A 27746-nucleotide genomic window follows, 5' to 3' on the forward strand; every position below is an offset into this window, starting at 1 on the left:
CTGCCAGCAAATGGCGGTCTGCATTCACCACCACAAAGCACACCATTTGCAGGTGGAAAATCCCACCCAACATATTCACTTAAGGGATGGAGTAAAATGTAACTGTGACATGGGATTGTCGATTGTGTACAAAACATCTGTTTTGTAGTTTAAAGTATACATTTCTCATTAAAATAGTGTTTGGACAATTTTCCTTCAGTACATTCATTACGTTAGAAGCCGAACAACTTGAAATCTTATCATGATCCTTCCAATCAGTCACTGATTCAAATATGTTTAGATATTTAGGGCAGCACGGTAGCACAGTGGTTAGCACTGCTGCTTCACAGCTCCAGGGACCTGGGTTCGATTCCCGGCTTGGGTCATTGTCTGTGTGGAGTTTGCAAATTCTCCTCGCGTCTGCGTGGGTTTCCTCCGGGTGCTCCGGTTTCCTCCCACAGTCCAAAGATGTGCGGGTTAGGTTGATTGGCCATGCTAAAATTGCCCCTTAGTGCCCTGGGATGCGTGGATTAGCGGGTAACATATGTAGGGATATGGGGGTAGGGCCTGGGTGCGATTGTGGTCGGTGCAGATTCAATGGGCCGAATGGCCTCTTTCTGTACTGTAGGGTTTCTATGATTCTTCCATGATTCTATAAGTTATAGATGATTTAGAGTTGGGGACCAAGTGTAGTGTGTCAAAATTCGCAGATGACACTAAGATGGGTGAAAGAGCAAAGTTTGCAGAGGACGCTGAAAGTCTGCAAAGGGAAAGAGATAGTCTAAGTGAGTGGGTGTGGGTCTGGCAGATGGAGTACAATGTTGGTAAATGTGAGGTCATCCATTTTGGGAGGAATAACAGCAAAATGGACTATTCTTTAAATGGTAAAAAATTGCAGCATGCTGCTGTGCAGAGGGACCTGGGTGTCCTTGTGCAGGAATCTCAAGGAGTTGGTTTGCAGGTGCAGCAGGTAATTAAGAAGGCAAATGGAATTTTGTCCTTCATTGCAAGAGGGATGGAGTTTAAAAACAGCGAGGTTATGTTGCAGCTGTATAAGGTGCTGGTGAGGCCACACCTGGAGTACTGTGTACAGTTTTGGTCTCCTTACTTGAGAAAGGATATACTGGCACTGGAGGGGGTGCAGAGGAGATTCACTGGGTTGATTCCGGAGTTGAGAGGGTTGGCTTATGAGGAGAGACTGAGTAGACTGGGGCTATACTCATTGGAATTCAGAAGAATGAGGGGAGATCTTATAGAAATATATAAGATTATGAAGGGAATAGATAAGATAGAAGCAGGGAAGTTGTTTCCACTGGCGGGAGAAACTAGAACTAGGCGGCATAGCCACAAAATAAGGGGGAGCAGATTCAGGACGGAGTTGAGGAGGAACTTCTTCACACAAAGGGTTGTGAATCTGTGGAATTCCCTGCCCAGTGAAGCAGTTGAAGCTACCTCATTGAATGTTTTTAAGGCAAGGATAGATACATTTTTGAACAGTAAAGGAATTAAGGGTTATGGTGAGCAAGCGGGTAAGTGGAGCTAAGTCCACAAAAGATCAGCCATGATCTTACTGAATGGCGGAACAGGCTCGAGGGGCCAGATGGCCTACTCCTGCTCCTAGTTCTTATGTTCTTCTGTTTTTGCAAGTTATTGGTCTCCATTGGGATCCTAATACAATAGATACAAGAATCTTTGGTCATTTCATGAGTTTCTGTGGCAACTTTTATCACCAGTTATGAAAAATGTCATGATTAGCAAATATCTACATGAATATAGGATCCAACTTGATATTGCCTGCAGCAAATCAGTGAACCAAATGACGTACAGAGACTCAAAATCCTTCATCACTGAATCCATGAAACCGACATGTTCATGATTGGACTTGCCGGCGCTAGACTGGGGTAGGCACAGTAAGCAGTCTCACAATACCAGGTTAAAGTCCAACAGTGTGCTCATCTGATGAAGGGGCAGTGCTCCGAAAGCTCGTGCTACCAAATAACCTGTTGGACTTTAACCTAGTTTTGTGGGACTACTTACTGCGATATGTTTATCGTGATGAAATTTTAAATAGTACTTGACAATGTTTCAACATATTTTCAATGTCACTAAGTACTTATTTTAAATCTACTTGGTGTTTGGTTTAATCTTTGCGACAAGATGTTTGGAAAATCCATTAATGCCAGTTTGCCCTTCTCTGCTTACGCTGTTTTTATTATTTATTTATATCATTTATGTGAATTATTGTTACATAAAATTATAGTCTCAAATTTCAAGATATTGTACAAAAGCACTAACCAATCAATGAACTTATCCCTAAATAAAAGAAAATTAAGAGGATGAGTGGTGTAGACTTTTTAGTAGTGATGCATATTGATAATGTAGATATCGGTGAGGGTTAACTATTGGACAAATGTGCAAATCTAATAAACTTCAAGTAAGAATTGAGATTACAATGTCGTTTTCACTCCAATGTTATGGAAATGGATTGAACTCCAGAGAAAACAATTAATGTTGCAATGATAAATAATACTACTTTTTAAAGAGAATAATCAGGTTAAAGAGGAGAATTGGGAGTTATAAAGATAACTCAATGGAATCATTTTCCATAGAACATTTCCACAGTTTGTAGATCATAGAAAAATGATGCTAAGTCCATCAAGCAGGATTAGTCAGAGCTCTGAATTATTATTTGGTTTTACTGGTGGGCGGCAGGAATAGATCTGACAGAAGCTTTCCTCAGGAAATGAAATAAATGATAAAATCTGTATTTTATCTGTGAAAAACACATAGAGTTGAATGGCCAATTCTTTGTTCCTGACAAATGTAATTCAATGCACCAAAGTTGTAATGTTATTCAAATTTGGTAGGACAGATAAACAAAAAGGCATATTATTTTTCTGAATGGTGAGAGACTAGGAAATATTTCCATTCAGAGAGAACTGCAGGGGGGCGATTCTCCCAAACATTTCTAAGTGCCGAATTTGTGTGAAAACTGGAATCATTTCTGCCAACTTTTTTCATGTCATTTTCAGAATGAATCTCTGACACTCTGAGCACTGCAAAGTGTCCGCGAGTGATTCACGTTAGCCAATCCTCTATCAGGAGGCGGGGCCTATTCCCACTGGAGAGGCTGGCAGCATAACGCTGAGCTGGTCACTGTCAAAACAGACATCGGTGCATATGCCCTGCCCCAGTCTGGCCCTGCCCCCGCCTCAGCACTGTCCGATGCCCAGTGGGCAGTGCCAAGGTGCCTTTTGGGCATTGCCAGTTTTCCCCTTGGGCAGTGCCAGGAGGCCAGGATGGCATCGCCAGGCTGGCACTGCCAAAGAGGCAGTTCCCCCTTACCCCTGACCTCCTGGGGGGGGGGCTCCGTGGCTTCTGTTCCGTCCAGCGAGGTTGGGCCGCCTGTTCCCCGTTGGTGGGGAGCTGTTGTAAACCCTGCTGGAGTGAACCATTCCTGGTGGGGCAGGAGACACTAACAGGCCTAAGGACTTCAGTCCTGGGTCCGCTAATGATATTTAAATAATTTAAATATTGAAATCAGCTCCGTGCTGATTTCTGATATGATGACTTCAAAAATCTTGGAGCTGGAGACGCACAGAGATTGTGGCACCCAGCAGGGAGCCCGCTAAATGGCTTCCGCTGATGTCTAGAGCAGCGCAGCAAGCTGGGAGTATCACCCCCCCCCCCCATATTTTGGTACTTGAATAAGAAAGTTAACTTACAGAAACAGAAAGCAAATAGGTTGGCAAATGATATATTAGCATTTGTTTCAAAGGGATTAGAATATGAGAGTAAAGTTTTCCTACAATTCGACAGGGCATTGGTGAGGCCACACCGAGAGTCCTGTTCTAGTAGCTGGTGCTCCAGAACTAACTACACCTCTAGCCGAGCTGTTCCAGTAGAATTATGACACCAGCATCCACCCTGCAATGTGGCAAATTAATGAGGTAGATCCCATTCACAAAAAGCAGGACAAATCCAATCTGACAAATTATCCTATTCTATCCTATCTTATTCACAATCATTTGTAAAATGATGAAAGCGATTGTTGACAATACCATCAAGCAGTACATCGACAGCAATTAGCTGCTCACCGGAGTTCAACTTGGGCTCTGCTAGTACCAGGTCACGACATCTTTACAGCCTGAGTTCAAATATAGACAAAGGGGCTGATTTCCAGAAGTGAGGTGAGAGTGACTGCCCTAACCATTAAGGCAACGCTTGGAAGAGGAACCCTGGAGCATAATGGTAATTGGAGAAGAACTCTCCACTTGGAATCGTACCTAGCATAGAAGAAGATGAGTGTGGTTGTTGGGCCCCAATCATCTCAGCCTCAGAGCATCACTGCAGGAGGTCCCCAGTACAGAACCCCAGGCCCAACCACACTCTCTGTCATGTGTTGCTGTCATTTAGATTACAAGAGACTCTACAGTTCTCAACAGACTTATCCTTAATAGGAGGTCTCCATAGGCTAAACTGGCCAATTCTGTGCTCTGAAGTTTCTATTGTGTGTTTTTTTCATTCTTTTATGCGATATAGGTATCATCGGCTAGACCAGCCCAACATTTGTAGCCCATTCCATAGTGCTCTTGAGAAGGCAGTGGTGAGCTGTTTCCTGAACTGCTGCAACCCATGCAGTGTAGGTACACCCACATTGCTGTTAAGAAAGGAGTTGCAGGATTTTGATCTAGCAACAGAGAAGGAATGGCAATGTAGTTCCAATTCAGAATGGCGTGTGACTTGGAGGGGAACTTGAAGGCTGTTTCTGCACCTTTCCAGAACCAGCGCGATTGCAGTTTGGATTGTGTCTAACAAACTGTTCTGATTGCTCCAGTTTGTTCACCGTTATGACAATTCTTTTTTTTTGGAAAACTGCGGCCATGATCTTTCAGATGACGTGATAAACTAAGTGCCCTGTCAGGTGAATGTAAAAGATTCCATGTAACCATTTGAAGATGAGCAGCGAAGTTCTTTCTGGCCAATATTTATCACTCAACTAACACATTGAAATAATTATCTGGCCATTATCACAGTGTATCTGTGGGTGCTTCCAAGCGCAAATGTCACCCGCATTCCTTAGCTTGCAACAGTGAATATACTTCAAAGGGTTTCATTGGCTGTGAATCTCTTCGGGACATTCTGAGATTGTGAGAGACTGATATAAAAGGACCATTTACTCTCTTTATTAACAGAACAAGTTATGTAGTGCCTTTAATGCAGAGGAAAAAATCCCAAAATGCTTAGTACAAAGAGTAATGGGACTGAACTTCCTTCTTAAGTCTGCAATTTGTGAAGGAGAAGCAACATGTATGTGGTGTATATTTCAACAGACAAACCTCAGCCTTTATGGTTAAGGATCATTGATGTGCCAAACAAGAGATGTGTAGTCTCCCTAAAGTGCAACATGCTGGGTTTCAAAGATTAAATTTCAATTACTTCCCTTTAATATCCTCTTTTACTAGGTAACTCTCACAAGACTGGAGCAGTTTCTGTGCATCATATACCTTTATGTTTTCTGTATTACAGATGATGGACTTGGGATAGCTGCGCTGCTCTGGTGGTTGATTTTATTTTGTCCCTGGAGGCAAAAGGCTTTTGTGTTAAACACCATTAATAAATATGATGACAGCGGCATCCACAGATAGTGGGTGAGGGCAGAAGTCATACTGTGCGACCAATCGCAGCCATAAAATGTAGTTAGAAGGCTGTTGTGTATTTGAGCGCTGGGAGAGCAGCATTCAAACAGTGACCTGTAGCGCTCCCCCTTAATTATCTTTCTTTGTAGCCATTACAAGCTCTGTTGAGTCCGGAAACCTGCTTCAAAGCTAGAAACCAAAGAAAACATATCCAGTTCCACATGTTTCAATGTAAATAGAAAGAAAAGAAAACTGCTTTCTGCATGGCAATGGTGACTAAATTTCAAAATTATTCAATTGGCTGTAAAGTGATGTAGGACATCCCAAGATCATGAAAAGCTTTCTCTCAAACAAAATCTTTCCTTATAAATAGAAGTGCAATCGCAGCTCACTTAAAGCACAGTGAAGTCAGCCTCCAGTAGCATCAACTCTTCATATGTGCCCTGCTTTAAATCAGGCAGTATCATTGAGAATCTATATATTACTACTTCAGATGTAAATAATGGAAATACAGTGGATGGTTATGGATTTCTGAAAGGTGTTTGATAAGTTGTCACATTTTGTAAGATCAAAATGAAACAAAGCGCCTAATGTTAGAAATAATGTAGCCACATGACCAGAGTAATAGCTGAGAGACAGTGTGCAAAGAGCGTGTGTAAATGAACGATCTTCGGGTTTTCAGGGTGTTGTTGGGTTCTCTTGTTTTCCTTTCACTGTTTGAATGCTGCTCTCCTTGGACCGTGGAGCTTGAGGATTAATACTGAGGTTTTCTGAAGACATCAAGTAAAGGCGAATGATAAAATGAAACATTGGAATGTTCACTCCATTATCCTCTTTGCCCTTATTCAATCTCCTGTATTCTTCTTTAATTTCTCTTGTACTTTCTGATAAATCAGTGTTTGCAACATTAACAAACATTCAATTGGTCAGACACAACCTGACCTTTACAAATGCGCACTTCACTATCTGGTTGGCTGTGCCTTTGTCCGTGTCCATTAATTCTAGCCTTTATTATTTGGACTCTAGCGGGTCAATTTTGACTTTTGTGCAATCAACCAGCAGAGTGTGTGAGCTGGCTGTCTGGTCTTGCAGCAAAGAGGCACACCTCCCCACCATGATGATTTGGCCTGACACATTAGTCATAATGAGGGTGTACAGAAAGATCAACTTAATACAAAGTAGGGCCATTCAAAAGTCTGATGGCAGTAGGGAAGAAGCTGTTTTTGAGCTTTTGCTTAGGATAGTTAAAATTCCCATTATTGCACTTCTGCTACTATTGCAAACTTCTGTACATTACCCAAATACCAATGAATGTCACCTGCCACTTGTTAGCACATGCCTGGCTGATGTCCAGATCCTGGTTTCAACAAACCTGGGCTGCCGAAAAGGAGTCAATGGACAACCTCATGAAAGGGAAAATCTTTGCAGTAGCAACAGATGATAGTTGAGCCTAATACACTGCTCTTGAGGAATTCCAACAATGAGCTTCTGAAGCTGAAATGCTTGGACTCTGACAATCAGGTATGTTTAGCTCCTATATGGTTTTCTCATTGACCCATGGATTAACCTTTCGAGAGCTCCTATGTTCCACACTAGGTTGAATTATAGCTTGATATCCTTGATATCCGATATGACCTATAGCATATACGAATTAGGGAAAAAGTCTGTCATGCATTTGGAGAACTAATCCCATTTTGGTCACACATATTTGTCTTACCAGTTTGGATTTTTGATTTATTATTGTCACATGTATTAGTACAAAGTGAAAAGTATTGTTTCTTGCACATTATACAGACAAAGCATACCATTCATAGAGAAGGAAAGGAGAAGGCGCAGAATGTAGTGTTACAGTCATAACTAGGGTGTAGAGAAAGATCAACTTAATACAAGGTAGGTCCATTCAAAAGTCTGATGACAGCAGGGAAGAAGCTGTTTTTGCTTAGGATAATTAAAATTCCCATTATTGCACTTTTGCTACTATTGCAAACGTCTTTACATTACCCAAATACCATGTTGTCAATGTTTTTATTCAGCGTCTATAATGTGCTCCAAAAAAAATTTAGCTCAATTTAGATTGCAAGTGGTGCTGTGTTTTTGTGGGAAGAAATGAGAATGATTGTAACTACTCGAGTCATTTATTTGTTATATCAACTATTTAAAGTGAAAGTTACCTTTTTTTAAACTGTCCTTCACCTATTAATTAATGTTTGAATTATGTTGATATTAGTTTGTTACAGTGAAAGTTTGAAGAGTGAAATTTTGTCCAGTGGTTTTCTTTCCATTGGTGTCATGGGAATTCTTTTCTTTCAGAAGTTATAAGTTTCCACAGAGATCATAACAGTATGCCTTGGGCCTGAATGGAAGCATGCAATCTAGACTCCAAGATGCACTCACAGACATACGTGCCAACTGCCCCAATCATTGCTAGCATTTGGCCCAGATAGCAGCCTAGTCGACCACCATCGTTTCTACCAACCCTTTTGATGCCTTCATAAATTGCATCAGGTGAATTAATTACATTGGAGCGATAATGTATAAGTAGATGTTCCCTGAAGTGGCACTCTATCAGGTGATGAAATTTGCAATTTAACAGCCAAACAGGTTTTTTTTCATATTAGGAGGTGTCTGACCTCTTTTTGGCATGTTAAATGCCCACTTTATGCAGAATCCAATGTCCTGTGGTGTAACATGTTAAAACATTCCAAAAGAATATAGTTTATGAACCTCAGCATTGACAAAGTGAATATACAGTGTCAAGATATGGCAGGTGGCAATTGCCGGACTGACCAAATCCCAAAGGGTAACTTGATTAAGCTATTACAACAATTTTCAGTTTGTAGTTTATCACAGGAAGGTATGTGTACTCAAGTCAGGAGTAATATATCTAATACCACTTTTGGTACTAAACTAAAACATTTATTCACAAATGAAAAGAATACTTAAATACACAAGATTACAGTTACACAGTTAAATTTAGTCTTCCAACATTTCCCAAAAACATTAGCTCGACTCAAAATAAACGCCCTTTTTCAGGCATAGAGCCCCTATTGATTATAATCTATAAAAATTCCAGTAATATTACCACAAGGCATTGACTGTTGCTGTATTTCACAAGCTTTCTATCAGCCCTCTAACTTGACAATGGAAATTCAAGGCTTGGACCAAAAACTTGCAAAGAAACACTTCCCTGGGGTGGGCAGAGGCTAGTTAATTCACAAATCTGTTCTCAACACAGCAAACTCTTCAAGATATCACATGGCCTCTCCTCCTAACATAGTTTTCAATTGTTCCTTAAATATGTTTCTCCTGTTTAATCTTAATACAATTGACCGGAATTTTCCAGCCATTAATGCTGGTGAGATCTTCTGGTGCCACTGATGGCACATCCCTTCTGTGGGTTTCCCAGTGGCGAGGTCTGTGTTAAATGGGAAAACCCATTGACAAGGGCAAGACCAGAAGATCCTGCCGCTGGCCATGGCGGGCTGCCTCATGTTTTTTTGATTTGATTTGATTTATTATTGCCACATGTATTAACATACAGTGAAAAGTATTGTTTGTTGCGTGCTATACAGACAAAGTATACCGTTCATAGAGAAGGAAACGAGACTGTTATAGTCATAGCTAGGGTGTAAAGAAAAATCAACTTAATGCGAGGTAGGTCCATTCAAAAGTCTGAAAGCAGCAGGGAAGAAGCTGTTCTTGAGTCAGTTGGTACATGACCTCAGACTTTTGTATCTTTTTCCGGATGGAAGAAGGTGGAAGAGAGAATGTCCGGGGTGTGTTGGGTCCTTAATTATGCTGGCTGCTTTGCCGAGGTAGAGGGAAGTGTAGACAGAGTCAATGGATGGGAGGCTGGTTTGTGTGATGGATTGGGCTACATTCACGATGTTTTGTAGTTCCTTGCGATCTTGGGCAGAGCAGGAGCCATACCAAGCTGTGATACAACCAGAAAGAATGCTTTCTATGGTGCATCTGTAAAAGTTGGTGAGAGTCGTAGTTGACATGCCAAATTTCCTTAGTCTTCTTGAAGTATGCGGCAGGTTGTGCGGTAATCCTGCCCATTGTTCTTTCTTTCTTTGGAAGTTAACTTTCCCAGAATATAAAAATATTTTATGTTGTCTTTATGACCACTATTTTTAGGTAAATCTTGCAGTCTGATTGTCTTTAGTTCAAATAAATTAATTATACATATACACAAAAAAGAAGACACAAACCCAGAAGCCTGGGTATTCCACAGTAATATTGAAAAAAAAGTATATATTTTTTACAATAGCATAGGAATAACTTGGCTCATTTTCCACATAAACCTGTCTTCTACAAGCCAAGCATATGGCGTATTTACTATCAAACGCATAGTTACCTTCCCATCAACTCTCCTTTATTGGGCAATAACCTAACATGTTGAATTGTAACCTTTGCCAGTCATGATCAGACATGTCAGTTGAAAATGCTAACTCACTTCTCCAGAATAGAATCAAAAAAAATAAAGAACACATAAAAATATGTGGAAGGGGGAAACTCCATTATAGGAACAACAAAAACAACTTATATTTATGTAGCTAAATAGTAAAGGCAGTGTCAGTAAACCTAGTACCAGATAGATCAAGCAAAAAAAAAGCAAGACAGAGAGCAGATTAAACTGCATTTATTTCAATGCAAGAGGCCTGATGGGCAAGGCAGGTGAACTCAGGGCATGGATGGGTACATGGGACTGGGATATTATAGCAATTACTGAAACATGGCTCAGGGAGGGACAGGACTGGCAGCTCCATGTTCCACGGTATAGATGCTATAGAAAAGATAGAACAGGAGGTAAGAGAGGAGGGGGGGTTGCACTTTTGATTAGGGAAAATATCACAGCAGTACTGAGACGGGATATATCCGATCGCCCATTGAGTCTATATGGGTAGAACTGAGAAATAAGAGGGGGAAATCAAAAAAGAGTAACTAGGGAGAGAGTAGGGCCTTTTAAGGATCAACAAGGTCATCTATTTGCGGTTCCACAAAAGATGGGTGAGATCCTAAATCATCAGTATTTACTGATGAGAAAAGCATAGATGTTAGAGAACTGGGGAAATAAATAGTGATATCTTGAGGAGTGTACATATGACAGAGAAGGAGGTGCTAGAAGTCTTAAAGCACATCAAGGTAGATAACCCCCGGGACCTGATGAAATATATCCCAGGACATTGTGAGAAGCTAGGGAGGAAATTGCGGGTCCCCGAGCAGAGGTATTTGAATCATCGATAGTCACTGGTGAGATGCCTGAAGATTGGAGAGTGGCAAATGATTTGATTTGATTTTGATTTGATTTATTATTGTCACATGTATTAACATACAGTGAAAAGTATTGTTTCTTGCGTGCTATACAGACAAAGCATGCCATTATAGAGAAGGAAATGAGAGAGTGCAGAATGTAGTATTACAGTCATAGCTAGTTTGTAGAGAAAGATCAACTTAATGCAAGGTAAGTCCATTCAAAAGTCTGACAGCAGCAGGGAAGAAGCTGTTCTTCAGTCGGTTGGTACATGACCTCAGACTTTTGTATCTTTTTCCCGACGGAAGAAGGTGGAAGAGAGAATGTTTGTGGTGCGTAGGGTCCTTAATTATGCTGGCTGCTTTGTCAAGACAGTGGGAAGTATAGACAGAGTCAATGGATGGGAGGCTGGTTTGGGTGATGTATTGGGCTACATTCACGACCTTTTGTAGTTCCTTGCGGTCTTGGGCAGAGCAGGAGCCATACCAAGCTGTGATATAACCAGAAAGAATGCTTTCTATGGTGCATCTGTAAAAGTTGGTGAGAGTCGTAGCTGACATGCCAAATTTCCTTAGTCCTCTGAGAAAGTAGAGGCGTTGGTGGGCTTTCTTAACCATAGTGTCAGCATGGGGGGACCAGGGCAGGTTGTTGGTGATCTGGACACCTAAAAACTTGAAGCTCTCAACCCTTTCTACTTCATCCCCTTTGATGTAGACAGGGGCATGTTCTGCTTTACGCTTCCTGAAGTCGATGACAATCTCCTTCATTTTGTTGACATTGAGGGAGATTATCGTTGCCGCACGAGTTCAAATGTTGTGCCTTTGTTTTAAAAAGGCTGCAGAGAAAAGCTTAGGAACTACAGGCCAGTGAGCCTAATGTCTGTAGTGGGTAAGTTGTTAGAAGGCATTTGAGAGACAGGATCTACAGGCATTTAGAGACGCAAGGACTGATTAGGGACATGGCTTTGTGAGTGGAAAATCATGTCTCACAAATTTGATTGTGTTTTTTGAAGGAGTAACCAAGAAGGTAGATGAGGGCAGTGTAGTTGATGTTGTCTACATGGACCATAGCAAGGCCTTTGACAAGGTATCGCATGGTAGATTGTTGCATAAGGTTAAATCTCACAGGATCCAGGGTGAAGTAGCTAAATGGATACAAAAGTGGCTTGATGACAGAAGCTAGAGGGTGGTTATTGAGGGTTGTTTTTCAAACTGGAGGCCTGTGACCCAGCAGTGTGCCTCAGGGATCAGTGCTGGGTCCACTGTTATTTGTCATTAATATTAATGGTTTGGATGAGAAATTAGGAGGCATGGTTAATAAGTTTGCAGATGACACCAAGATTGGTGGCATAGTGGACATTGAAGAAGGTTATCTAGCATTGCAATGGGATCTTGATCAATTGGGCCAGTGGGTTGACGAATGGCAGATGGAGTTTAATTTAGATAAATGCGAGGCGATGCATTTTGGTAGATTGAACCAGGATAGGACTTACTCAGTTAATGGTAGGGCCTTTGGGGAGTTGCAGAACAAGGAGATCTCGGGGTACATGTTCATAGCTCCTTGAAAGTGGATTCACAGGTGGACAGAGTGGTGAAGAAGGCATTCGGCATGCTTGGTTTCATTGGTCAGAGCATTGAATACAGGAGTTGGGACATCTTGCTGAAGTTGTACAAGACATTGGTAAGGCCACACTTGAAATACTGTGTACAGTGCTGTTCACCCTATCATAGAAAGGATATTATTAAACTAGAAAGAGTGCAGAAAGAATTTACTAGGGTGCTACCAGGACTTGATAGTTTGAGTTATAAGGAAAGGCTGGATAGACTGGGACTTTTTTCTCTAGAGTGTAGGAGGCTGAGGGGTGATCTTATAGAGAGCTATAAAATAATGAGGGGCATAGATCAGTTAGATAGTCAATATCTTTTCCCAATGGTAGGGGAGTCTAAAACTAGAGGGCATAACTTTAAGGTGAGAGGGGAAAGATACAAGAGAGTCCAGAGGGGCAGTTTTTTCACACAGAGGGTGATGAATGTTTGGAACAAGCTGCCAGAGGTATTAGTAGAAGCGGGTACAATTTTGTCCTTTAAAAAGCATTTAGACAGTTACATTAGTAAGATGGCTATAGAGGGATATGGGCCAAACGCGAGCAATTGAGACGAGCTTAGGGGTTTAAAAAAAAAGAGGCGGCTTGGACAAGTTGGGCTGAAGGGCCTGTTTCCATGCTATAAACCTCTATGACTCTATGAGCTATATAAATGCCTCACAAGACCATTGAGGGATTTGAAAACAAGGATGAACATTGTTAAGTTCTGAAGAAGAGTCATATTGGATTTGAAATGTTAACTCTCTCTCCAGAGATGCTGCTGGTCCTGCTGAGTTCTGCCAGCATTTAATGCTTTGATTTGAGAAATTTAAAAACAAGATGTTGCATGATTGAGAGCCAGTGTAGGTCAGTGAGCACAGAGGAGATAGGGAATGGGACTTGCTGTGAGTTAAGGTAGAGTTTGAAGGATGACCTCAAGTTTATGGAGGGGAGAATGTGAGAGACCAGCCAAGAATGCCTTGAGATATTGGTGATAACAAAGGCATGAATGAAGAGTTTCAGTAGCAAATGAGGGCAAAAGGCAAAACTGCCTGATGTTACAGGAGATCAAAATTGGTGCTCTTAGTGAGGGCATAAGTTTAAGGTAGGAAGCTCATCTTGGAATCAAATGTGACACCAAAATTCTTAACAGCCTGGTTTAATCTTGGACTATTGCCAAAGAGAGGGATAGTGTCGATGGCGAGGGAGGAATTGAGTGGGGACCATAGATAACAGTTTCTGTCTTCCTAATATTTAATTGGAGAAAGGTGGGTGTTGTTGTCTCATTCGTTGCAAGAGACAGCACCTTTACCTCTGCACAGGAAAGACAGAACAGAAAGATAGGGAGGAAAGAAAGATACAAACATTTTGATCAAAAAGTCTCATAAATGATGATGAACAGCTATGAACAGGCCAACACAGCCCAAAAAGTGTCGATAATTCAAATAACAGCTAACACTTCAAAAATAGTTCCAGAAAAGTTTAAGATAAAGCCACTTGTTCAAGACCTACACCAGATTTATTCAGGACAGCTGAGTTTTACAAAGGAACCATTCAAGATGTTTCAAGTCTTGAGATGCATTTACAAAGGGAATAACACCTGTTTTAGACATGGGTGCTGAATGCCTTTTTTCCCATCTTCACCAATATGGCATCACTTGCAATGCCAAATGAGTCTTGAGGCACTGCCCCCATTTTGGAGGTTTATGGTTACCCATTCTGCATCTGAAAAATGAGTGCCACACAATTGCATTTCAAAACCAAACAGTCTTCCCAGCTAGAAGATTGTGCTCCTTTGGTTAGAGGGTAGAGATAAAAGATCAACTTAGCCTTTGATGGTGGTCTTTCGGTCCCTTTCTGCACATTATAAAGCTAGGAAAACCACATTGAGAAGACAAGGTCTTTATCCGTTCTTATATCTAGAATGGAAACACTAATGGAGCAGTACAGAAATTCTGCTGAAAGCCTAGAGTGTTCATTTAAAATGACTGTCATTATTTGATCTTGCAAATAGACTGTATTTAATGGCAAAAGGACAAAGAAAGGCTAGTTCATCAGCAATAGCTACCTGAAATCTGTATAATTGTCTGTGATATATTGAATCTATGCTTCAATGATTATAATTACAGCTGTTAGCTGTTGCAATTAGTTACTGCTTTCACTCAGGCTTGCTATTGGTGCTGAAATTCTGCTTTCATAGCATTTTTGAGCCATGGACAAACGACTATTTCAATTTTTATGAGGGCACCAGGAATCATAATAATTTTGGATACTGTAAATTATGGCTCACAATCAGTTGTTTGATCTTTGCTTCAGTGTGAACTGGGCAGAGAGGTACATATAAGGTTTTAATGGCAATCTTCAGCCTGGTTCGCTCTATCTGCTTATTGATAATCCTATGTTGTAATGATAAAAATAAGGGACAGTAATACTCACCATTTAAACATTGAATTCCCCTCTGATTCTGAAATTCATGCTTCACTTTTAATATGCTGCACTTGTGACATGAAAGGACACTTTTTTATTTAAGGCTGGGCCTCATTAATTGCCCATCCCTCATTTGCCCTTGAGAAGGTAGTGGTGAGCTGCTTTCTTGAACCGCTGCAGTCTACATGGCATAGGTACACCCACTGTGCTGTTAAGGAAGGAGCTCTAGGGTTTTGACCCAGTGACAGTGAAGGTATGTTTCCAAGTCAGGATGGTATGTGGCTTGGAGGGGAACTTCCAGGTAGTGCTGTTTTCATTCATCCGCTGCCCTTGTCCTTCGAACTGGTAGAGGTCATGGGTTTGGAAGGTGCTGTTGAAGGAGTGAATTGGAAAATTTTCGGATTGGAGGCAGGTTGCTAGCGGAGTGCCGCAGGGATCGGTGCTAGGTCCTCTGCTCTTTGTGATTTTTATTAATGACTTAGAGGAGGGGGCTGAAGGGTGGATCAGTAAATTTGCTGATGACACCAAGATTGGTGGAGTAGTGGATGAGGTGGAGGGCTGTTGTAGGCTGCAAAGAGACATAGATAGGATGCAAAGCTGGGCTGAAAAATGGCAAATGGAGTTTAACCCTGATAAATGTGAGGTGATTCATTTTGGTAGGACAAATTTAAATGTGGATTACAGGGTCAAAGGTAGGGTTCTGAAGACTGTGGAGGAACAGAGAGATCTTGGGGTTCATATCCACAGATCTCTAAAGGTTGCCACTCAAATGGATAGAGCTGTGAAGAAGGCCTATAGTGTGTTAGCTTTTATTAACAGGGGGTTGGAGTTTAAGAGCCGTGGGGTTATGCTGCAACTGTACAGGACCTTGGTGAGACCACATTTGGAATATTGTGTGCAGTTCTGGTCACCTCACTATAAGAAGGATGTGGAAGCGCTGGAAAGAGTGCAGAGGAGATTTACCAGGATGCTGCCTGGTTTGGAGGGTAGGTCTCATGAGGAAAGGTTGAGGGAGCTAGGGCTGTTCTCTCTGGAGCGGAGGAGGCTGAGGGGAGACTTAATACAGGTTTATAAAATGATGAAGGGGATAGATAGAGTGAACGTTCAAAGACTATTTCCTCGGGTGGATGGAGCTATTACAAGGGGGCATAACTATAGGGTTCGTGGTGGGAGATACAGGAAGGATATCAGAGGTAGGTTCTTTACGCAGAGAGTGGTTGGGGTGTGGAATGGACTGCCTGCAGTGATAGTGGAGTCAGACACTTTAGGAACATTTAAGCGGTTATTGGATAGGCACATGGAGCACACCAGGATGATAGGGAGTGGGATAGCTTGATCTTGGTTTCAGATAAAGCTCGGCACAACATGATGGGCCGAAGGGCCTGTTCTGTGCTGTACTGTTCTATGTTCTATGTTTTAATTGCTGCAGTGCATCTTACAGATGGTATACACACTGCTGCCAATGTGGATCAGTGGTGGAGGAAGTGAATGTTAAAGGTGATGGATGGCAAGATTATCAAACAGGCTGCTTTTTCCTGGATGCTGTCGACTTTCTTGAATGTTCCATGAGCAGCTCTCACCCAGACAAGTCAAGAGTATTCCAATGCACTCCTGACTTGAGCTGATGGTGAACAGACTTTGGAGAGTCAGGAGGGGAGCTACTCACTGCAGAATTTCCAGCCTCTGACCATCTCGTGTAAACACAGTATGTATGTGGCTAGTCCGGTTCAGTTTCTGGTCAATGGTAAACCTCAGGATGTTGACACTGGGTGATTCAGCAATGGTAATGCCATTGAATATCAAGGGGCAATGGTTAGATTCTCTCTTGCTGGAGATGGTCATTGGCTGATATTTGTGTGGCATGAATGTTACTTGCCTGAATGTTGTCCAGCTCTTGTTGCATACGGACAAGGACAACTTAAGTATCTTAACAGTTGCAAATGGTGCTGAACATCGTATAATCATCAGCAAACATCCCCACTTCTTACTGTATGATGCAGGGAATGTCATTGATGATGCCGTTGAAGATGGTTAGACCTTGGACACTATCCTGAGAAACTCCTGAAGTGATGTCCTGGTACTAAGGTACTAAAATGTTTGACCTCCAACAACTGCAAGCACCTTCCTTTGTGTGAGGTATGACTCCAACTAGCGGGAGTTTTCTTCCTAATTTCAATTGACTCCAGTTTTTCTAGGACTCTTCCATGTCACATTCCATGCCAAGGGCAGTCTCTTTCATGTTACTTTCATGGGCGGCACGGTAGCACAGTGGTTAGCACTGCTGCTTCACAGCTCCAGGGTCCCGGGTTCAATTCCTGGCTCGGGTCACTGTCTGTGTGGAGTTTGCACATTCTCCTCGTGTCTGCGTGGGTTTCCTCCGGGTGCTCCGGTTTCCTCCCACAGTCCAAAGATGTGTGGGTTAGGTTGATTGGCCAGGTTAAAAATTGCCCCTTAGAGTCCTGAGATGCATAGGTTAGAGGGATTAGCGGGTAATTATGTGGGGGTAGGGCCTGGGTGGGATTGTGGTCGGTGCAGACTCGATGGGCCGAATGGCCTCCTTCTGCACTGTAGGGTTTCTATGATTTCTATGATTTACTTCTTGTGTTCAGCTCTTCTGTCCATGTTTGGATCAAGACTGTAATAAGGTCAACACCTGAGTGGCCCAGGTGTTTTCTCTTCCTCCCTGCTTTGCTGAGCAGGAAATATGCTGTGTATGTAAACTTATTATGCTGGACTCTTTCCATGACCTGGTCACATCATTCCCTAGGATCTGAGAGCAAGAGTACAGGCGTAGCTGCAAGCCTGAGTAATCTGTAGGTGTAGAACTTACTACTAACTTCAGAACTGGAGAACAGGAGTGAGAAAACATCCAGAACTAAAAATCAGGGAACGCTGGAAGACAATGGAATTGCCCACAACCCCCACCCTCATTCCCCCAAATCCTATAATTTGAGAGGGTTTCAAACAAAAGAACAAATGCTGACTACTTTTCCCACACCTGAAAATAGGCATCCTATTATTGCACTCAGAGGATAGCGAAGTGGAAGGAGGAGAAATATTCCCTATGGGTTTTTTTTTTGAAGACTGACCTGGGTCTCATCCTAACACTTCTGGTATTAACTCAGTGATGGGCCTGTCATCCTTGCTGTGTGCATGACTGAGAGCTGTGCAGGCTACTTTTAAAATTGGAGTTGGAGGGTTGGGCAAGGGGTCCCTCAATCAAAGACAATCGGGTGCCTGCTCGAGAGACTGGACTTTGGGAAGATGGGGGAGAACCTATTGAGAGCCTATCCCTGTCCTTGCTTCTGACCCACTGTCTCTCTTTCCCATGCAACCCCATCCCACAACAACTCCCCACCCGAACCTCATCCTAAAATTACTTACCTATAGCTTGGGTCCTCCATGATCTTGGGACTTTGGAGGGGTAGGTGTCCTTCTGGTAGCAACCATGGACTGCACAATGCTTGCTCTTGCTCGGTTGAATCTCCACCCCCAGCCCCACTGAGTTTTGATTTCAGGGGCAAGATGCACCAGTGGTCTCGCCACTGCCTCATGCACATGTGCTTTGGCGAGCCTTCCCAAAATATGTTGGATGGCCAATTGGTGGCAGTCCAGTGGAAAGGTGTCCAATTAAAGGCATGTAGAAAGCTTGCTTCTTAACCACAAACCCTTCTTAGGTGCACTGGCCATGCTAAATTCTCCCTCAGTGTACCCGAACAGGTGCCGGAGTGTGGTGATGAAGGGATTTTCACAGTAACTTCATTGCAGTATTAATGGAAGCCTACTTGTGACTAATAAATAAACTTTAACTTCAACTTTCTCTTTGTTTCTTTCCAACCTTGCAGTTATCATCAGGGCCAGTTGCTCATGCTTGTTTTTAGAATTCACAATTTGAGTTAATATATTTAAAAAAGTGATGAGTGTTTGCTGTAACTACCTTCACACTGAGAATTGGCCCTGTATGCTGAGATGTCATGCGCAACAGCAGCAATGCCACAGTCAGTGCTAAAATTGTAAAGGCCCCTTGCTCTCCGAATCGATCCTTATTATTCATTGAATGCACACAAAAGGAGCAAAAAAAAGTAATTAAAACTTAGTTTGTTTCTGCATTTTATTTATTTATTTTTCAGTGAATTTTGTGTTAAAAATCGGAGGGTTTTTTTTTCAAAACCGGAAGTAGGCCCAGGAGAAGCCTGGGAAGGTTTTTGGAGGGTTTAAAAGCAGGCCGCACTTTTGAGCGGGCAGCGTTGGGAGCGGGCAGTGGAGTGAGTGGGAAGCAGAGTGAGAGCTGTAAGGGCTTTGGCTCACAGGGCTTCGGGGGAAAGGGCGAGCAGGGGTAGGTTTTTTCTTTTCCAATCCTATAAAGGAAAAGGGTAGCTATGAGTGATAGGCCAGTTTGTTGCTTTTGGTGTGGGATGTGGGAGTTCCTGGAAACACCTAGCCGCCCAGAGGTTCACATTTGCGCCAGGTGCGTGGAACTGCAGCTCCTGAGGGACCGTGTCAGGGAACTGGAGCAGTGGCTTGATGACCTTAGTCTAGTCAGGGAGAATGAGAGACAAATAGACATGAGTTATAGGCAAGTAGTTACACCAGGGCCTCAGGGGGAAGACACGTGGGTCACAGTTAGGAGGAGTAAACGTCATAAGGGTAACGCACCAGAGAGTATTCCAGTGGCTGTCTCTCATAATAGGAAGGGTTCGGCGACAGGTGTGAGAGGGGAGGGGAGTGAGCAATTAGAGGAGGGGTCACCTGTGGTTGTCCCCCTCCAAAACAAGTATATTGTTCTGGATAGTGTGGAGGAGGATGACTCTCCAGGGGTAAGCCACAGTGGCCAGATCACTGGCACACAGTCAGGCTCTGTGGCCCGGAAAGGAAAGAGAGGGATTAGGAGAGTAATAGTGGTGGGGGGACACGTCGGTTAGAGGCACGGACAGGCGATTCTGTGGGTGCAAACAGGACTCCAGGATGGTAGTCTGCCTACCTGGTGCTGGGGTACTGGATGTCTCCAAGCGGATAGGAGGCATATTAAAAGGGGAGGATAAAGAAATGGATGTCATTGTACACATTGGTGCAAATGACGTAGATAGGAAGAGCAGGGGGATCCTACGAGAGCAATTTAGGGAGTTGGGAAATAGGCTAAAAAGTAGGGCCTCCAGGGTGGCAATCTCTGGGCTGCTCCCAATGCCTAGGGCCAGTGAGGCTAAGAATAGGGAGATAGTACAATTGAACGCTTGGTTAAAGGACTGGTCCAGGAGGGAGGGCTTCATATTCCTGGATCACTGGGAAGTTTTCAAGAGAGGAGGGCACCTGTACAAGAAGGATGGGTCACAACTAAATTGGAAGGGCACGAATATCCTGGCTGCGAGTTTTGCTAGTGCAGTTCGGGTGGGTTTAAACTAATATGGCAGGGGGGTGGGGATCAAAAAATTATGTCTACAAGTGTAGAGTCTGGGGACGAGCTTGGGGCCAGGACAAGGCTGGCAAAGAAGAAGAGCACTCTGGGGGAGGATGACCTCACTGGGCCTGGAGGTCTGGAGTGCATCTACTTCAATGCCAGGAGCGTAGCAGGTAAGACAGACGAACTTAGGGCCTTAATGCTTACGAGGAATTTGGATGTGGTTGCGGTGACAGAGACTTGGTTGAAAGAGGGACAGGACTGGCAACTGAATATTCCGGGGTATAAGTGTTTTAGGCGAGACAGAGGAGGGGCCAAAAGAGGTGGGGGAGTAGCAGTATTAGTTAGAGAGCATATTACAGCGGTGCAGAGGGAGGACAATTCAGAGGGGTCGTGTAACGAGTCACTGTGAGTGGAGCTCAGAAACAGGAAGGGTGCAGTCACTATGTTGGGGGTATACTACAGGCCCCCAACAGCTCAAGGGAAGTGGAAGAACGGATATGTCAGGAGATGATGGATAGGTGCAGGAAAAATAGGGTTGTTGTAGTGGGAGACTTCAATTTCCCTGGTATAGACTGGAAATCGCATAGGGCTGGGAGTCTGAATGGGGAGGAATTTGTAAAATGCATACAGGAATGTTCTTTGGAACAATATGTAGATAGCCCAACTAGAGAGGGGGCTATACTGGACCTCGTACTGGGGAATGTGCCCGGTCAGGTCTTCAAAGTTTCGGTTGGGGAACATGTGGCAAATAGTGACCACAATTCTGTTAGCTTTAGGATAGTGATAGAAAAGGATGAGTGTTGTCCCAAGGGTAAGGTGTGGGATTGGGGGAAGGCTAACTTTAGTGGGATTAGGCAGAAATTGGCAGCTGCTGATTGGGAGAGGCTGTTTGAGGGTAAATCCACATCTGGCATGTGGGAGTCTTTTAAGGAACAGTTGTTAGGGCTGCAGGATAGGCATGTGCCTGTAAAAAAGAAGGATAGGAAGGGTAGGATTCGAGAACCGTGGATAACCAGGGAAATTGAGGGATTGGTCAAAAAGAAAAGAGAGGCGTACGTTAGGTCCAGGCAGCTAAAAACGGAGGGAGCTCTGGAGGAATACAAAGAAAGTAGGAAAGAACTCAAACGAGGAATTAGAAGGACAAAAAGGGGTCACAAAATGTTCTTGGCAGACAGGATTAAGGAGAATCCCAAGGCATTTTATTCATACGTTAGGAACAAAAGGGTTGTCAGGGAAAAAATCGGACCTCTCAGGGACAAAAGTGGGGAATTATGCTTGGAGCCCAAAGAAGTAGGGGAGATCCTAAATGAATACTTTGCGTCGGTATTCACAAAGGAGAGGGATGTGTTGACTGGGAGTGTCTTGGAGGGGAGTGTTGACCCGTTAGAGAAAATCTCCATTACAAGGGAGGAAGTGTTAGGTCTTTTAGGGAATATAAAGACTGACAAATCCCCAGGGCCTGATGGAATCTATCCAAGGCTGCTCAGGAAGACGAGAGATGAAATCGCTGGGCCTCTGACGTAAATCTTTGTCTCGTCACTGGACACAGGTGAGGTCCCAGAGGATTGGGGGATAGCTCATGTGGTCCCGTTATTTAAGAAGGGTAGGAAGGATAACCCGGGAAATTATAAGCTGGTGAGCTTGACGTCCGTGGTAGGGAAATTGTTGGAGAGGATTCTTAGAGATAGGATCTATGCGCATTTAGAAAGGAATAAACTCGTAACGATAGTCAGCATGGTTTTGTGAGAGAGAGGTCATGTCTCACTAACCTGGTGGAGTTTTTTGAAGAAGTGACTAGAATGGTTGACGAGGGAAGGGCCGGGGATGTCGTCTATATGGACTTTAGTAAAGCATTTGACAAAGTCCCTCATGGTAGGTTGGTGCAAAAGGTTGGATCTCATGGGATAAAGGGGGAGGTGGCTAGATGGGTGGAGAACTGGCTTGGTCACAGAAGACAGAGGGTGGTAGTGGAAGGGTCTATTTCCGGCTGGATGCCTGTGGCTAGTGGTGTTCCGTAGGGCTCTGTATTGGGACCTCTGCTGTTTGTGATTTATATAAACGATCTGGAAGAAGGTGTAACTGGGGTGATCAGTAAGTTTGCGGACGACACAAAAATGGCTGGACTTGCAGATAGTGAGGATCATTGTCAGAGGCTACAGAAGGATATAGATAGGCTGGAAATTTGAGCAAAGAAATGGCAGATGGAGTTCAATCCAGATAAATGCGAAGTGATGCATTTTGGTAGAACTAACGTAGGGGGAACTATACGATAAATGGCAGAACCATAAAGGGTGTAGATACGCAGAGGGACCTGGGTTTGCAAGTCCACAGATCCTTGAAGGTGACGTCACAGGTGGAGAAGGTAGTGAATAAGGCATATGGCATGCTTGCCTTTATAGGACGGGGCATAGAGTATAAAATCTCTGATGTTGCAGTTGTATAGAACGTTGGTTCGGCCGCATTTGGAATACTGCGCCCAGTTCTGGTCGCCACACTACGAGAAGGACGTGGAGGCTTTAGAGAGAGTGCAGAGGAGGTTTACCAGGATGTTGCCTGGTATGGAAGGGCTTAGTTATGAGGAGAGATTGGGTAAACTGGGGTTGTTCTCACTGGAAAGACGGAGGATGAGGGGTGACCTAACAGAGGTGTATAAAATTGTGAAAGGCATAGATAGGGTGAACGGTGGGAAGTTTTTTCCCAGGTCGGTGGTGACATTCACGAGGAGTCATAGGTTCAAGGAGAGGGGGGGGAGGTTTAACACAGATATCAGAAGGACGTATTTTACACAGAGGGTGGTGGGGGCCTGAAATGCGATGCCGGGCAAGGTGGTGGAGGCGGACACACTGGGAATGTTTAAGACTTATCTAGATAGCCACATGAACGGAGTGGGAATGGAGGGATACAAAAGAATGGTCTAGTTTGGACCAGGGAGCGGCGCGGGCTTGGAGGGCCGAAGGGCTTGTTCCTGTGCTGTATTGTTCTTTGTTCTTAAATGCTGCCACCTTGCTCACAGAATTTGGCCATACATTCAACAATGGGCCTGATGGCAAGCCTTTCCCACCACTCTTGTACCACATCTTTTTGCAAGCATAAAAATCTCTCAAACATTTTTGCATCCAACTCCTGAAAAATGCAGTGGGCAATAAAGAATTCTGAATGATTGGGTTGTTAACAAGCTTGATAGCTTGTTAATCAATTATTTCAAAATGGTGGGAAGGCTGCCAATTAAAGCAAACACCCGCTTTACACATTAGCAGAGACTGCCCCCTGAGTTTTTCATCATTCGAGGTGCGGCAGCTTATCCGATTTGTGAGTGTAAAATCCAGCCAGAGATGTGAAAGTGAACATATGTGAAAGCACACTTTGGGCTCCACATAATAGGATGGATGTTGAGGCAAGGGGAACACCTGCCTTAGGCACAGAGATGTGTGCCTAAGGCATTCATAAAAATGTTGGCTGGTCTGAGGAAATACAAATGTGGAAAAGACACCAATATTGGAGGCTGTTTTCGTTCGAACACAGAAGTTTATGGGGTGATTTGGAAGTGGTTAAAGTTACAAATGAATAAGAAAGAGTCGATAGAATCAAACTGCTTTGAGTGATTGATTGAGCGAAGAGCCAGCGATGCAACATTATGAGGGGGAGTGGTGGGGGTGCAGCGAGGAGGACTTTTAACTTTTGGCCTGCAGGAGAAGGTGGTTCCTGGCAGTGCGCGGGAAAACTGGAAGTTGCTGTATCCCTGCACGCTGTGGAGTTTTTGATCGGATTTCTAAGCCTGGGGGCGCATCTGATTGCAAGGGTTGGCAAGATATTCTGAATTCAGCAGGAAAGTGTAATGGCATTTATTCACTGGATTCAACAATCCTTAACCTTCTTTAGGCAGCAGGTTTTCCCTTAGACTCAGGAAATAGAGTTGGGCCGACCTCTCATCTGACCCACAACCGTACTTTCTTGAGGTTAAAACGTAATTGCTAATCCCCCAAAACATAAGAAATTTTAGAAACAAGAGGAGAATAAACATTTTTCTGAGAGGATTGTGAGGCAGTGGAAGCACCAGCAAAGTTAACAGAGATCATGCTAACATTTAAGAACAGGATAGATAGGTGATTGAAGGAAAGGGAACAATTGGATTTAGCTACAAGGCACATGGGATTAAGACTGTTCTTATGCGGAGGATAAACATGTGAAGATCGGTTTGACTGAATGGCTTCTTTCTATGATGTAAATCTGTGTCGTTCTTTGCACCCTGGCAGTGCTTTGTAAAAGGGGAGCTCTGACTGCTCAATTCAGCTCTTAATAGCTACAATTTCTCAACAACTTGTACATTCGATCAACAAAAATATTCCAAAGGCAGAATTTTACGTTCTGTCGCTGGTGGGTTTATAGTTAAGGTTGTCAGGGGGCTGGCTGTAAAACATCTCAGATGGCCTTCCACTGGGTTCCCACAAGTCTTGAACTCTCCACAGTTTTATACTGAAACGGGCAAGGCCTTGGTTGGCTGGCCCACTCCTGCCCCAATTGAGGTGCTTAAGTGACCAATTATTGACCACTTCAGGACAGTTTCCCACCAAGCCTCAACTATCAGGCTGGCAGACGGAGTTCATGGGTGGCAGCTAACCTGAGAAGTGATGCTGTTCAGACCTCAGGCAGGGGGTGGGGCTGGGGCTGGCGGTCAGGGGTTGGTCGGGTGTTGTTGCAAATAGCAATGCAGTGGCAAGGATTTTTGAAGTTGGACATAAGGCTGGAGAAATCAGTTCCTGGTGCTACGATTATCGATTTCCTGGGGGCAGGTAACGATGTGAATGTCTGCCTGCCCTGCCTGTCACCAGGGATTTGATAGAGTCTGTGGAGTGTCACTAGAAACAGAGCCACATGAACAAATTTCTCCGCTCAGTTATTTGGTGGAGAACCAGTAGCATTTCTCTGCATCTAAATCATAACGAGCGCCCTTCCTGGTAACTGGAACATATCACAGTGCTAACATTCTTCACCATCATAAATTTCAAAATATGTAAGAGGAAATGAAACATGGACTATCATCCTCACATTCTTCCATTATTCCCTCGGAAGCAGCCAATGTATCATAGACTTCACCTTTCGTTGGAGGATACTCACAGAAGACTGGACATTGATTAGCGTAACTGCTCTTTGACACATTCATAAGGATTGGTGGATTGTGCCTTGCAGTTGGAAGTTAATGCATTGGTTTTGTATTAGTGTATCGGATTTTGTATCATCTTATATATCATAAACTTTCATTGTTAAGTACTATGACATAAGAATTGGTATCAGAACATCTTTATTATGGCTGGTCTCCTGCAATAAAAATGATTCAATGAGGCTTACCACATTGCCGAGAGAGAGGAAGTGAAAAGTCTTGATAAATTACCTAATTTGGAGACTCATTAGTGTGATTCGCTTGGAATGATTCAACTGTGAAACCCGACTCTCAATTACAGATGACAAAAAATTTTACATTATGACAAGTAGCAGATTCTAACTAATATCCTGCAGTGGCGTTTTAAATTTTACTGTCAGATTTTTGACACTTCACCTCTCCCACCTTTTCCAATAGATTAGATTGCATGATGGGTCACAGGTCAACCCTCTATATGTTTGATTCATGACATCCTTCAAAAGAACTTGCAAAACGTGTGAGCAAAATATATTTTCTGTGTGCCACATTTAACCCTTAAAGCTCAATGGTTCAGATTATTCGCTGGTGATTTGGTCTTTCTTTGCTTTACATAGAAACTAGAAGCAGGAGTAGGTCATTTGGCCCTTCGAACCTGCTCCGACATTTATTATAATCTTGGCTGATCATCAAATTCAATATCCGGAACCCCCTTCCCCCCCAAATCCCTTGATTTCTTTAACCCCAAGGGCTATATCTAATTTCTTCTTGAAATCAGACAACGTTTTGGCCTCAACTGCTTTCTGTGGTAGTGAATTGACTACTCTCTGGGTGAAGAAATTTTTCCTCACCTCAGTTCTAAAAGGTTTACCCCCTATCCTCAAACTATACCCCTAGTTCTGGACTCCCCCGCCATCGGGAACATTCTTTCTGAATCTACCCCATCTAATCCTGTTAAAATGTTATAAATTTCGATGAGATCCCCTCTCACTCTTCTAAACTCCAATGAATATAATCCTAACTGGCTTAAGTTTCTCCTCATATGACAGACCTGCCATCCCAGGAATCAACCTGATAAACCTTTGCTGCACTCCCTCTATATCAAGAACAACCTTCCTCAGATAAGGACACCAAAACTGCACACAATACATCAGTGTGGCTTCACCAATGTCCCATATAATTGTAGTAAAACATCTCTATTCCTATACTCAAATCCTCTCGCAGTGAGGGACAACATATTATTTGCCTTCTTTACTACCTGCTCTACCTGCGCGCTTACTTTCAGCGACTGATGCACGAGGAAACCAAGGACTGGCTGAGTATCCACCTCTCTCAATTTACACCCATTCAAGTAATTCAAGCTTTGGTGTGATTCACATGTGAAATATCAATTGCTGTGTCTGCAGTACAAGTGTGGTCCAGGATTCCTAGAGAACTGTTCTTGCTCAATAAGCATAGCATTACTGAAAGTGTGGTGGTAATCTCCTTTACAAGAAATGGTGAATTGATATCCTCTGGGGTAAATGCTTTCAAGTGTCAAACAGGCCTGTCCTCCTCAAAACTCTCCTCAAGCTGTTACACACCTATATTTCCAGTCATCAAATGGTATGCAAGATGTTGCACTTGCCTATCAGCTGCCCAAAGAATCTGTTTAAGCCTCTGCACTGAGTTTTTTTTTCACTTTAGAATTTAGTGTAAGGCCATTTCAAGTCAATGAAATTCGGGGAAAATGTAAAATAGGTCACCAGTTTGCTATCGCCCCTTTTACACCATCCTGGAAAGTCAAAATACACTCCTCCCAGTGGAAACCCACACTTCAAGAAGTCCCAGTCAGGTATAGGACCAAAAGATAGATTTTGCTTGTCAGCCTTAATGATAACCTCTCCTCTTTCAACTTAGTGTATACTTGTTGTGAGACATTTGTGATGTATGACTTTTCCCCAAAGAGAATACTTCTATATAAATCCAGGGACCTGCACAGCACCTTCAATCTTCCAGTCTCATTTTGTATAGCAGTCTTTGGTCTACCATATATACGATAAATCCAAAAATATTTGAATACCAAGACTCAATATGATCTGTGGAGTGACGAGTTGTTAGGGAGTAATGATGGAAACTGTGATATATAAAGTCATTGTCATTATTGTCTACTTTAAATATGCTTAACTTCTAAAGGAAACCCTTGGAAGAGAAAGGAGAATTGATAGGGAGCCAATTGATTTTCCACTCGCAATAGCTTAATCAATGTCTCTGTACTGGTATTGTGGAAGTGGAAGTTGTGCCCTTTCTATGTTTTGGCAAACCTGAATGTAGTTACTTCACATTAAATT

At 43.1% G+C, this 27746-nt stretch overlaps 1 protein-coding gene across 1 annotated transcript in view; it reads left to right on the forward strand.

The window, feature by feature from the left end:
• The window catches only part of dcc (DCC netrin 1 receptor), an 868461-nt gene that overhangs the window by 663571 nt on the left and 177144 nt on the right, over positions 1-27746 (forward strand). The window lies entirely within an intron of this gene.

This window comes from Mustelus asterias, chromosome 1, assembly GCF_964213995.1.
Source record: "Mustelus asterias chromosome 1, sMusAst1.hap1.1, whole genome shotgun sequence".
Taxonomy (NCBI): Eukaryota; Metazoa; Chordata; class Chondrichthyes; order Carcharhiniformes; family Triakidae; genus Mustelus; species Mustelus asterias.